This window comes from Engraulis encrasicolus, chromosome 1, assembly GCF_034702125.1.
Source record: "Engraulis encrasicolus isolate BLACKSEA-1 chromosome 1, IST_EnEncr_1.0, whole genome shotgun sequence".
NCBI classification, from domain to species: domain Eukaryota; kingdom Metazoa; phylum Chordata; class Actinopteri; order Clupeiformes; family Engraulidae; genus Engraulis; species Engraulis encrasicolus.
The window spans coordinates 55037062-55050873 of NC_085857.1; the positions used below are offsets into that span (position 1 = coordinate 55037062).

Genomic DNA, 13812 nt, shown 5'->3' on the forward strand with positions numbered 1-13812 from the left:
TGGATTTTTGAGACTGTCCTGACGGTATTTGACACACAAATGTGCTCAGCCAATCACATCAGCCGGCGTTCGAGCGTAAGGTTGAAGACATTGCGCTTCTATTACGCAGAGAAGGTTACTAGTGCGAAGCCACCATAGATCTTTATACACCGATCCGAGGAAATAACCGGAAGTAGAGCCATTACTGAAGTGCTCCCTGACGTAAACTCGTAATTGAAGCGTATGAAGTTCCTGACTTTCACATCATCTTTGTACAAATATGTCTGGATCTGGACTAACGTGTGCCGTAATCGGATGTCACAATAACAGCAGAACGCTAAAAATGTGGAAAAAGAGCGTATGTGCGCTTCATAGTCCACAGTTTAAAGAGGATTGTCCTTGTTGTGTGCCCTACGGTGTACACCGCTTCGCCGGCCGTGCTGAGGATGAAGACATTCGCAAGATATGGATTAAAAACGTACACCGAAAGGACTTTGCCCCCAAACAAGTATTCAATGGTATGTATTTTTATTTCTAGGTGGTTAGTGTAGTTAAGTAGGCCTATTGTAAGCCAGTGTCTATGTAACATAAACTGGTGGCAACAATTATTTAGCTTGGCTAGCTAACGCTAGTTACGATTATTTAGCATTCTTTCATTAATACCTAAGTTTCCCCAGGAGTGGGAAGAGCACCATGAGCCCCATGGTTATCTGTTCTGTGTGTCATGGTACATTTGTGTGCTTATTTTCGATTATTTGTGTATGTGTGTGCCCTTTGAAATGAAAATGTGACCCTGGCAACTTAGCTAATTCTTTTGTTATGCTAGCGGAGTTTTGGCAAGGCTAGCCAGGTTACACTGACTTTAATAAGAAGTCAGGCTAGGTTTTGGTAGCACCATGAGCCCCATGGTTATCTGTGCTGTGTGCCATGGTACATTTGTGTGATTATTTACGATTATTTGTGTATGTGTGCCCTTTGAAATGGAAATGTGACCCTGGCAATTTAGCTAATTCTTTTGTTATGCTAAGCGGAGTTTTGGCAAAGCTAGCCAGGTCGTGTGACTGACTTCAATAAGTCAGGCTAGGTTTTGGTAGCTTTTGTTTTGTCCATAACCTAGCCCAATTTTATTTTCATCTCATAAATCGACCACCATGTTTGTATTTGTAATAATGTTTGGCATTTTATTGGAAATAAAGTGGCGGGGACAAGCTAGGTTAATCTCAAAAGTGGTAGGCCTATGGACATGTCCCCCAACACCCAGACTGAAAATTACACCCATGTCTGTAACCCTTCCTCAGCAAAAGATAATTTTCGCTATCCAACCTCAGTGTACATGTCTTGCTTTGTCCTGTATTTTGTCTAATGTCTGTGAGAATGACTGCAGCCATGGCAAAGATAATTTTCTGTTTCATGTGTAACAGTCAAGCATATTTGTTTTTATCATCTTATTCCCACCCTCCTTAGGTGTGTGGAGTATACTTCCCTGACGGCAGACCAACGCAGGAACACCCATATCCCATATTTAATATGGGATATGAATATAGTGTAAGTTTACATGTATATAACAAATAACTTAGTGCTTTTTTTCGTAATTACCTTAACCATATGAAGAGTTCAGATGCAAAACCCCCTAAGTGCCTTTTCAGAAAATAATCTTAATTCATTTTTATTTAATACAAAGCTATCAAAATTGCATATTTTTTAAATTGTATTTATGTAATATAACTTTTTATATGTATTATCAAGTACATGAATGTAAACCAAACCAACAACAGGGTTCTCTAAAAATATAGACGTACAGGTCTTCAGAAATGGAGTTAGGGGGTTTTGCATCTGAACTCTTCATATGTTGTTAAAGTACTTTTGGAGCGATTTGCCTCCAGACGTTAGAGACTCTCCCATCTGCCACTACTTTTTAATCTAGGCTTAAAAAGAAAACACACACACATTTTCTTAACTTAGTTCTTGACTCTTAGTTGTTATGCTTTCTCTCCTTTAGGCACTGCTTTTATGTAGGCCTACCTAAATTGCCTTTCAACACTTGTGTCTTATTATTCCATGCAAGAGTCTACATCTGCTAATTGTAATATAAGGCAATGTGAAGTGAGATTTAAAGTGTTCTGTAGGACAGTGGCGTTGTAATTAACTGTTTTAAAAGCTGTTGGTGTTTTTTGTTCCTTCTTATATTTATTCTCAGAAAGCACTATCATGTGGAAGACCACCCCCGAAGAGGAGATGTCTCCAGCCCCCAACAGAGAGACTTGGATTAATGTTGAGAGGATTATTGTTCAATACGGTGCAGAAACACTTGGTTCAGTTATATGTATATATCAATCATCTTTCAAGAAATCCTTCATCCCCTCAGCTGTGACCATACTGAACAAGATATGAACTGTCCAGCTGCAGCATGAATGTATTGTGTGGTCGTCTTTTTTTTTTTTTTTTTGGTCAAGCCTTGTCTAATGTCTGTGAGAATCACTGAAGTCACGCCAAAGACAATTTTCTGTTTCATGGTTGTAACAGACAATAAAGTTTTATCTAATCTCATCATATCAATGAGAATCAGTGCACCTGACAAAGGTATGACATACTGTATACTGTAGGCTTAAGTGCTAAAGGAAAATGAATTAACCTTAGCGGTTTTGAATTGTTTATTTACACAGTTATTAAAATGCATACAGATAGTGAATGTAATATAGTTCAATACTGTGTGCTTACTCGATGGTGTTTTTTATATGTGCTGAACTGAAAAACAACCTAGCTACTTGTGCTCAATACACTAAATGACTCTTGCTGGTGTGTTTTTTACTAGGCAACTTGTTATTAATTACTAATGTTCTTAATGTCATTTCAATGCAGCTCTTTGTGAGAAATCTGGGCAGCCATGGCCTAGTGGTTAGAGAGTTGGTCTTTCAATCTAGGGGTTGCCGGTTCGAATCCCCCACGACCTCTCCCTACACCTCCATCCATGGCTGAAGTGCCCTTGAGCAAGGCACCTAACCCCACATTGCTCCAGGGACTGTAACCAATATCCTGAAAAATAATAGTTGTAAGTCGCTTTGAACAAATGAAAGCGTCAGCTAAGTGAAATGTAATGTAATGTAAAATCTTGCTGTAGTGTGTTGTGGAATAGACACAGGAGCTGACCTGTGGTGTCCAGTCTTAACAGAGAGCTGGTGCCACTGTCACACATTCAATTTAATTAATCATTATCCCCCTTATATTGATTGGGAAATGTTATACTGGCTTTTTTCATTACCTCCTGACTATACCAGACATCATTTTATCATTACCTCTGCCACATAATATGCGATTGTCTGAGTTTTGCAGTCTGTTTGTTCATCGCTGGGTGCACAGCTTGCCACTAAGGGGCGCCAAATCCTTACTTATTGCTGGAGACGCTACCACAAGGAGAGGACGGGAGGTGATGTCTTCTAAAAGGGCTGTGGTTAAGTAGCCTAAGCAATCAGCTGGTGCAACCCACTGTCTTAACACTGCCTCAAAATATCAGTTCTTGCAAGGCACGATTTACATGGTGAAATTAATGACATGTTGAGGCCAACAAGGCTTTATTTTATCAGTTAGAGGGACACTGCAGGAAATGGTCAAAAAGGGTGTGTCACATTAAAAAACTGTTTATTTAACTTGTGAGTGTGCGGCACCTCTCTCCTTCTACAATTGCTTTTTCTGGTTGCCAGCACCTCTGTTTCTGGTGTGCGTTTTGCACCTCCACTCATCAAAAAGGGTACTGCAACTATACTGCTCATTGTAACTGGGTTGCCTATTGCCAAATTTGATGAAAGTATATTTCATGAAAGTTTACTAAATAATAAACTCAGATTTTCTGTTATGGCCCAAGTACAGTCATTTTTGCAGCTAAAAATGGCTATTTCTGGAAATTCAAAATGGCAGACCATGATGGAGGAGATCCCCCTTTGTATGTATGAAAAGTGCAATTTTTCCAGTCATAATGAATACTTAGAATTTGATGGTGGTGGTAAATATTCATGAAAAATGTAACATTAGTGAATGAGTAGCATGAATTCTGGAAATAAACAACTATAAATCTTGCAGTGTCCCTTTAATGACAGGTTAAAAAAAAAACACACACACACACACCTTGCTTTCTGATTAGGCCTAGCCTAGAGAGAGAGTTTACCCCAGCACCTTAGGCCACCTTGACCTGAAAAGATAAAGATTCCCTGTTGTTAACGTAGGCCTATTTTCTAAAGATAGATATAGATATATATGCATGCCTGTTTTAAATTAACAACCGGTCAAATGCTGGTGAAAATTCAGGTTCTTAATTCATTCGCCAGTTATATTTTCTTTGTTTTGTTTTTACTTTGTTACAGTTTTTGCCTAGGCTACTGCTTAAACACAATAGGCCGATGCTTAAACCAAAGTAGCACATTGTTCAGTTGTTGGTACTATAACTTAAACACATGCTGCTTTACCTTAATCAAAAGTCAAGCATTACACTTTCAGCTGGTATCTTTGCAAAGCACTTGCTCCTTTACGCAACACACACACTCCGGCTGTCTGCACACCATTTTATACACAAGACACTTTGTTCAAAAGTAAATTCTCAGAGTGTCATTGTGAAAACACGTCTGTTAAAAAAACAAAACACACTGGATGTATGACGAGATTTAGACACAGACAATAAAACACATGCACCGTTTTCAACCATTTGATGATCTGGTTATTAGGCCCATGTCCCCCGGCACTGTTGAGTTTCAGCAACTTCTGAATGTGTGCTCTGGGGTTGAGTTTGATGTAGGCCTACAGTACAATGCAAAAAAATACAGTACAATGCAAAAAAAGTGTTGTGTTCAGGAAGTCTTTCCAACGTTTTACCTGTCAGGGCAATCACTGTGTGTCAAGCAGTACAAAATATCTTGGGCATATTATCGCTGACAAGTTGGAAGATGATGCTGACATGTAGGCCTACAGACAGGGACAAGTGTAGTGTATGCCAAACATGTTTGTAAGATTTCAAGAAGGTTACACAGGCCTGCACAAATAGTCAAAATGTCATCAACATGTTTTAAACAACCTGGAATTACATTACTCAAAATTTTGAAGCATTTTAACCTTCTTATTGCACGTTCAACATGAATTCGGACATTGGCGAGACGGCGGGTTCTTGTGACTTCATGTTCTGATAGTTGTGTACATCCACGTGTAAGTGCTGGAATAGCCAATGTCACTCCTGGAGGAAGAACATCTCCAATTGTGAATCCCCGGTCTGTCAAAATCTGATCACCAAAAATCAAATGTGACAGAAATCCACAGTTTTTTGTGATAAAAATGTCACTAGCTCTGGCACCAAACAGTTTTGACACAATACATCACAAAACCATTGGGGGCTATGCAATAGAGGACTTTGTAGGTGTTGTGATGCTTATAGTTGCTGTATGTTTTTGCTCTTTTCCCCAAGTTCTTCGGTCTTTGGACAAATATTTCAGTGCAATCTATGATGCATGTTGCATTGGGATAGTGTTCAAGAAAACTTGAGGGTCTTACTCTATTCAGAGTGTCTCGAGGGAGCCAAAAAAAAGATTTTCCCTTGGGAAAGTGTTGCTCTCCACATTGCGAACATATCACAGGCTGTAGTTCTGCTGATCCCAAATCTGTGAACATTAAGCCAAGCCGAAGCCTCATTAGGACCAGCAGTAGCTGTTCATGGACTGTTAATTTGAACGTCTTCGACTGTGGAAGAAAGCCAATGATGGTGTTCAAAAGTTGCCAAAAGCTGATGATGTCTAGTCCAATGTAAAATTTTGAGCTGACAGTGATGGTGTAGGATCTGTTTGTGTGCTTGCATCTTTTGTTGACTTCATCGAACAATAATCATGATCACTACGCTCTGGCCACTGAGTGCCAACATCACATTGGTGTGGAGACAGACTATCCTCCAAGCTATGCCCTACTTCGGTATCAGAATTTGTCGCAGGAGGCTCATCACATGGTCTCTCTGTTGGGGGCTGGAGACATCTCCTCTTTGTGGGTGGTCTTCCACATGATGGTGCTTTCTGAGAATAAATATGAGAAGGAACAAAAAACACCAACAGCTTTTAAAACAGTTAATTACAACGCCACTGTCCTACAGAACACTTTAAATGTCACTTCACATTGCATTATATTACAATTAGCAGATGTAGACTCTTGCATGGAATAATAAGACACAAGTGTTGAAAGGCAATTTAGTTACATAAAAGCAGTGCCTTAAGGAGAGAAAGCATAACAACTAAGAGTCAAGAACGAAGTTTTTTTTTTTTTTTTTTAGCCTAGATTAAAAAGTAGTGGCAGATGGGAGAGAGTCTAACGTCTGGAGGCAAATCGCTCCAAAAGTACTTTAACAACATATGGTTAAGGTAATTAAGAAAAAAGCACTGAAGTTACCGTATTTGTTAAATACATGTAAACTTACACTATATTCATATCCCATATTATGGGATATGGGTGTTCCTGCGTTGGTCTGCCGTCAGGGAAGTGTACTCCACACACCTAAGGAGGGTGGGATAAGATGCGATAAAAAATATAATTGACTGTTACACATGAAACAGAAAATTATCTTTGCCATGGCTGCAGTCATTCTCACAGACATTAGACAAAATACAGGACAAAGCAAGACATGTACACTGAGGTTGGATAGCGAAAATTCTTTTGTTGAGGAAGGGTTACAGACATGGGTGTAATTTTCAGTCTGGGTGTTGGGGGACATGTCCATAGGCCTACCACTTTTGAGATTAACCTAGCTTGTCCCCGTCACTTTATTTCCAATAAAATGCCAAACATTATTACAAATACAAACATGGTGGTCGATTTATGAGATGAAAATAAAATTGGGCTAGGTTATGGACAAAACAAAAGCTACCAAAACCTAGCCTGACTTATTGAAGTCAGTCACACGACCTGGCTGGCTTTGCCAAAACTCCGCTAGCATAACAAAAGAATTAGCTAAATTGCCAGGGTCACATTTCCATTTCAAAGGGCACACATACACAAATAATCGTAAATTAACACACAAATGTACCATGGCACACAGCACAGATAACCATGGGGCTCATGGTGCTACCAAAACCTAGCCTGACTTCTTATTAAAGTCAGTGTAACCTGGCTAGCCTTGCCAAAACTCCGCTAGCATAACAAAATAATTAGCTAAGTTGCCAGGGTCACATTTTCATTTCAAAGGGCACACACGTACACAAATAATCGAAAATAAGCACACAAATGTACCATGACACACAGCACAGATAACCATGGGGCTCATGGTGCTCTTCCCACTCCTGGGGAAACTTAGGTATTATTGAAAGAATGCTAAATAATCGTAACTAGCGTTAGCTAGCCAAGCCAAATAATTGTTGCCACCAGTTTATGTTACATAGACACTGGCTTACAATAGGCCTACTTAACTACACTAACCACCTAGAAATAAAAATACATACCATTGAATACTTGTTTTGAGGGCAAAGTCCTTTCGGTGTACGTTTTTAATCCATATCTTGCGAATGTCTTCATCCTCAGCACGGCCGGGGAAGCGGTGTACACCGTAGGGCACACAACAAGGACAATCCTCTTTAAACTGTGGACTATGAAGCGCACATACGCTCTTTTTCCACATTTTTAGCGTTCTGCTGTTATTGTGACATCCGATTACGGCACACGTTAGTCCAGATCCAGACATATTTGTACAAAGATGATGTGAAAGTCAGGAACTTCATACGCTTCAATTACGAGTTTACGTCAGGGAGCACTTCAGTAATGGCTCTACTTCCGGTTATTTCCTCTGATCGGTGTATAAAGATCTATGGTGGCTTCGCACTAGTAGCCTTCTCTGCGTAATAGAAGCGCAATGTCTTCAACCTTACGCTCGAACGCCGGCTGATGTGATTGGCTGAGCACATTTGTGTGTCAAATACCGTCAGGACAGTCTCAAAAATCCACACACAAATACAATGGAAGTCACAAATATGTATAGGGCTTGGGAATATATGTAGACCGGTTTGCAAATTAATAGAACTGCGCTGGCATTTGTGAATGGGGTTACATTCATTTGTGCATCATGAATTATATTTGTGAATGTTGTTACATTTGTTTGTGGATCATGAAATGTATGAATTATATTTGCGAATGTTATTACATTTGTTTGTGGATCACGAAATATATTGGTGAGTGGTGTGACATTCATTTCTTAATATTGATACTGATCTCTCTCCATATTGCACTGTTGGGTGGAAATTACAATGGTGTGGTGGAAATTACATTTATGCATCTAGGTGCAATTCTTAGATCCACGCACTCACCCTTGCTCTCTCACATATTATTTATCTCATTCCATTAATACAAAAATGTAGTATTAGTGTAAAAAATAACACTTTTTGGACATTTTTGGATGTTTATAGGCCTAACTACTGTCACCTGTCCTCATCTCATTGCCTATCCACAGGCGTGCCCCAAGGGTCGGTGCTGGGGCCCCTCCTATTTTCCATGTACACCATGTCATTGGGCCATCTTATCTGCTCCAATGGCTTATTTTACCACTGCTAAGTAAATTCATATAGGCCTAGAGTTGAGCCATTGGCCAGGCCAGACAGAGGTGACCATGTAGTAGGACTACTACACTACTGCTTTCGGGGGTAACAAGGACCTTAACCGGGGGTAGCTAGTTGTGACTGAATGGATTACTGTTTGTTGATGGCAGTTACCTTTTCTGTGAAGAGAGAGGCAAAGTTATCAATGAATTAATCGCTAATTTGCATCCCTATACAGTCAAGACTACTATTTATTCGCGCGGTTTCAAAATATTGGTCATGTTGTATCAATATATTATATGAAATTCATATGAAGTTGTCTTTTTTTTTTAAAAGAAAGGTTCAAACATACTAAAATAATTTGTTGAATGGAACTGGGTGCTTCATAAAGGTTTAAAATGAAAGGTTTGTTTCCTATATGGTCCATTCATTGTAATTTCCACCACAACCAGTAATTTCCACAACGCTGTAATTTCCACCACACCATTTGGGTCTTTTCGAATAAAATGTCGCAAAATTCCAATCACTCATTAAAAATTTCTGCATAATTTATGAGATAATGTTCCACTTCAATGAAAAATACAAATAGTTATACCTTGACATGTATCTTACTATTCAAATGCTATATCTCAGGTTGTGGTGGATGTAAGATTTGCGTTTTGTCCTCATCACAATTAATTTACAGAATCCATAAATGTATGTGTTTTAAAATGAAGGCATAAACAGTTCAAACTATATAATGAATTGCTCTTCCAGTGAAAAAACAGTATGTGTATCATAGTATTTTAGAATAAATGACAAATATTTGTATGTGATGGAAATTACATTTGTGCCAGCCGAGTTGGGAAATCTGTTAAAAAACACACATTTGTCTTAAAAAATCAGCGTAATCTCTTATGGATCATCAAACTAGACTAGTTATGTTAACCAATTACAATGTGAGAATTAAAATTGTATTATTTAATTTTTTTCAAGTTTGTAAGGCCAATAGTGCCCGTAGTTAAAGAATCACCCTTAAATTAATGCTGACACGGAGAGGGAAATTAAGCGTATTGACGCGGAAGACCAGAGAAATTAACGCTTTGCTGGAAGCCGGTGAAACAAAGGAGGAGGTAATACAAGAACTTTTGAAATTTCGTGGTTACTTGGAGGAGTTTGGACAAGTGCATGAGAGCGTTCAGGCTTTATTGCCAGAAGAAGAGAAAGAACTAGATCATACGGATTGGTATGAGCCAAAGACTCTAAAGTTTGGCGAGTTTGCTAAAGGCATCGAGCTTTGGTTAAATGCTGACGAGGTGGAGCCTGATGATTTCGAGCCAGCTGATGTTCGTGGTGATGGTGCCGAGTCTGTGTCACCACATGACAGTGTGTCGCAAGCTGCACCAAAGGCCCCAAGTAGAGCAGCAAGCAAGTGTAGTAGGGCATCCAACGCGCTCTCCGAGGCGCGCGCAGAGCGCGCAAAGCTCGCTGTGCAAGCTGAGCAAATGGAAAGAAAGTTTGAACTCGACTTGGAAGAATTAAAAATAAAAGCAGAAAAGGAAAAGCACAGCCTGCAAACAAAGTTGGCAGAAGCCGAAGCAACCATAAGAATCCTCCGCGAAACCGAGCCCGTCACCCCATCTGGCACATCGACGCAATACATTATTCCCACGACATCAAAGAAACAACAAACCAAGGCAGTTGCCAACGAAAACGGCATGTCGAAATTGAAGTATACACAACCCCAACCAAAATCCGAACAACCAAGTCAATTCTCAATTGGAAAAAGTACACCTCTCCCGTCTGCTTTAAAACAACCTCTCACAGGAACCGTTTCCAACAACGATACTGTCATGGACGTCATGAAGCGACAGAATGAAATTACAGAACTCCTACTGAAACACCAAGAACTTTCTCAGCTACCTCAACGCCAAATTACAGTTTTTCATGGAGACCCTTTACACTACCAATCATTCATTAAATCATTCGAACAACTCATTGAGAAGAAAACCGACGATGCGCAGCAGCGCCTCTACTTTTTGGAACAATACACTGCTGGAGAGGCGCAAAACCTGGTGCGCAGCTGTCTCCACCTGCCGCCAGCAGATGGCTACAAGGAAGCGAAGACGCAGCTCGAGTGGCATTTTGGTAACAAATTCACAATTTCCTCTGCCTTCCTAGACAAAGCACTGAATTGGCCTGTCATTAAGGCTGAAGATGCAGTTAGTCTGAGGTCTTATGTGATTTTTCTGAAAAGTTGCCACAACACTATGCACGACATGAAATATGTTTCAGACCTGGACGCTCCCTCTAGTTTAAAAGTCATGGCATCAAAGCTACCATTCAAGCTGAGGGAAAAGTGGAGAAGTGTCGCCTGCAGTATATATGACAAACAGAAGAAAAGACCAACTTTCAATGACTTCATTTCATTTATTGATAAACAGTCAAGAACCATGTTGGACCCTATCTTTGGCGAGCCCCAGAGCCCAGTGGATGGAATGATCCCAACAAACCAAAGGAAGATGTTCACAAAATCAAATACACAAAGCAACTTTGCAACATCAGTGCAGCCTATGGAAACACTGCAACAGGACATCACAAATTCACAAATGCACAAACCTGCCAGTGATGTCAATGCATTCACAGAGCCATGCATGTTCTGTAATGAAAATCATACACTGGAGTGCTGTGAAAACTTTCAAATGAAACACAACAAGGACAAAGTGGAGTTTTTGAAAAGAAAGGGAATATGCTTTGGCTGCCTACAACGTGGACATATCAGTAAGCACTGCATGCATCGCCTGTCTTGTAATGTTTGCAAACAATCTCATCCAACACTTCTGCACATCTCAAGACATGGAAAGCAAACGAAACCCCACAATGACATGGACCAACCCAGTTCAGACACAGTCCTCTCAATGGCGACTGGTAGCCATACTGGGGCCGGGACACCAGGCTGTGTCCTGTCAATTGTGCCTGTGAAGATAAAATTGGAAAATGGAACGAAAATCATGGAAACCTATGCCTTCTTGGATCCTGGAAGCTCAGCCACCTTCTGCACAGAGGAGGTGGCCAAGCAGCTACACGCCCCTGGAACTGAAACGAAAATACTGTTAAAAACAATGGGTGAAGAAAAGACTGTCACAAGCCGCCAAGTGTCCGGTCTTCAGGTATCAGCACTGGACAGCGACATCTACATAAAGCTGCCCAATACATTCACACAGAACTCAATACCTGTGACACACAACAGCATCCCAACAGCAGCAGACATCAAAAGATGGCCTCATCTGGAAGAAGTGGAGATCAATTCAATTGATGCTGGCGTTGGACTACTGATTGGAGCTAATGTGCCACAAGCCTTGGAACCCCAGAAAGTCATCAGCAGTACTGGTACTGCTCCTTTTGCTGTGAAGACGAGGCTTGGCTGGTTAGTCACGGGTCCAGTTGGCCGTGGACATATGGAGACCCCCAGCGTTCATGTAAATAGAATAGCTGTTGCCAACCCGGAATCCCAATCACCAAAACAACAAAACAAAGACAACATGGATCGACGTGGTGCTGAAAGGAAAAGGACACATGCAAAGAACACAAGAGGAGCTATTCTTGAGCAGGCCAGAACTTCAGACATGGACAAAGAAGTGCCAACAAAAGGATGCCAAGGCACTCAGTGGAGTATGGAAGTGGACTGCGTTACACCCAAGACAACACCTACGCCACATCAGACTGCAAGAATGAGCCTTCTCTTCATCTTCATGGGAATTCTGGCCTCCACCACACTCGCTGCGAAACAGATCTGGCAACGCCTGCAGCTGAAGTCGACTTGGGAAAGGCGGGCACCATGGACCAGTCGTCTGCCTTTGGTAAAGCCAAAGGCCTCCCTGAAGTGCATCGCCAACCCGAGAATGGAGCTTGCTGCGGCGTTCCAGTTTCAACCTGGTGAAACCCAACTGCCTGGCAGGTCGGTGGGATACAAGATACCAACATCGCAGCAGCGGAGAAGACACCCGCAGATCTCTTCAGTAAAAGATGAGTAATATCATTTTTTGGCCACTAGGGCGCATCCTATGACACTCTGTATATGTAAGCTTTGAATATGGAAATATGAGTTTGAATATGGAAATATGGTTTTGAATATGGAAATGATATAGGCCTATTGATTATGTTGGAAATAACATTGGCATGAAGTGTAAAGCCATTGATATGGAATATTTGGAGCATTATGATGCACATTGGAAAAGAGTTTAAGTGATTTAATAATAAGTATTAATATTAGAATTATGGATCTTTTATTTTCAGCTTTGGACTCTATGAACATTTGGCAGATGCCTTTGGCATCTTTGATCTTTGCGTCTTGCAATGGACTATATTTTTTGGACAATGGGCTACATTTTTCCCTTTTTTGGATTATACCTTTTTTGATGGACCCTCACAATCACACTTACATGTGCATACAGACACACACAGTACATACATATACCTTGCATACATTTGAATGGACTTGAATATGGACATTTAATATGCTTTTGCTCACTCTTTGACTGGTGATTGAAATGTGTGATATGGCTGGCTATTCACATATTCTTTTTGGTAATTATTTGTAAACAAAAATTAGGGGCCGGAATGTGATAGCCATTTCATAGTCTTGGTTTGGTTTGTATAATGTTTTGGGTTTCAACATTTGGTTTATGAAATAGTGTTACAAGGAAAGTACATATAACACATTATATAGACTTATTATTGAAATTATAGTAGGAAATAATGTATAGAATGTATAGAAATAATGTCAACAGTGTTTTATGCTGAGTTCTCTAGCCATCTGATCACGTGGTACGCAATTTGGAACTTAACCTGTGACGTGATGCACAGGTGGATGATGGAACAGTTTGGATAATGGTGGATGGTGAGAGACCCTGGCAGAACACACTGTTTTGACCACATTCTTCTTTTACAAAGCATCTTTATTTTGGTTTTTCAATTAGGTCAGCCCCAGTATTTATTTTGTAAAGTATTTGAGTTAAGTTTGTCAACAATAAATCCACATCAAACGTGAGAGAAGAGGTGCGTTAATCCCTGCCAAGCGCTTCACCATAACTTTTGGAACCTGGAAAAAATTGGACACTACAGGTTCTATTCTAAAGTGAGGCAACAGCGGGGTGTGGGAGTAGACCCGGAAACATGGGGGGGGGGGGCAATTCTTGTTGCGTTTACTCTATTTCGTGCAAACGGTAGTTTTCTGTCCGTTTCAAACAAGCCAAATATTTCACCCTAGCTGTCATTGAAGAAACTCAGTCCCAACCCCAGCCTGGCAGTGAAG

The 13812-nt window shown here is 40.4% G+C and overlaps 2 long non-coding RNA genes across 2 annotated transcripts; one reads left to right on the forward strand and one right to left on the reverse strand.

The window, feature by feature from the left end:
• Nucleotides 1-409: 409 nt before the first annotated feature.
• On the forward strand, nucleotides 410-2772 carry LOC134455258 (uncharacterized). The gene is made up of 3 exons (XR_010036091.1): nucleotides 410-497; nucleotides 1444-1524; nucleotides 2177-2772. It is a non-coding gene; the product is annotated as an uncharacterized LOC134455258 (long non-coding RNA).
• A 1746-nt stretch (nucleotides 2773-4518) lies between these two features.
• Nucleotides 4519-5763, reverse strand: LOC134442980 (uncharacterized). Its single transcript, XR_010033537.1, has 2 exons — nucleotides 5077-5763; nucleotides 4519-4929 (listed from the first exon to the last, which is right to left on the reverse strand). It is a non-coding gene; the product is annotated as an uncharacterized LOC134442980 (long non-coding RNA).
• Between the last annotated feature and the right edge of the window lie 8049 nt (nucleotides 5764-13812).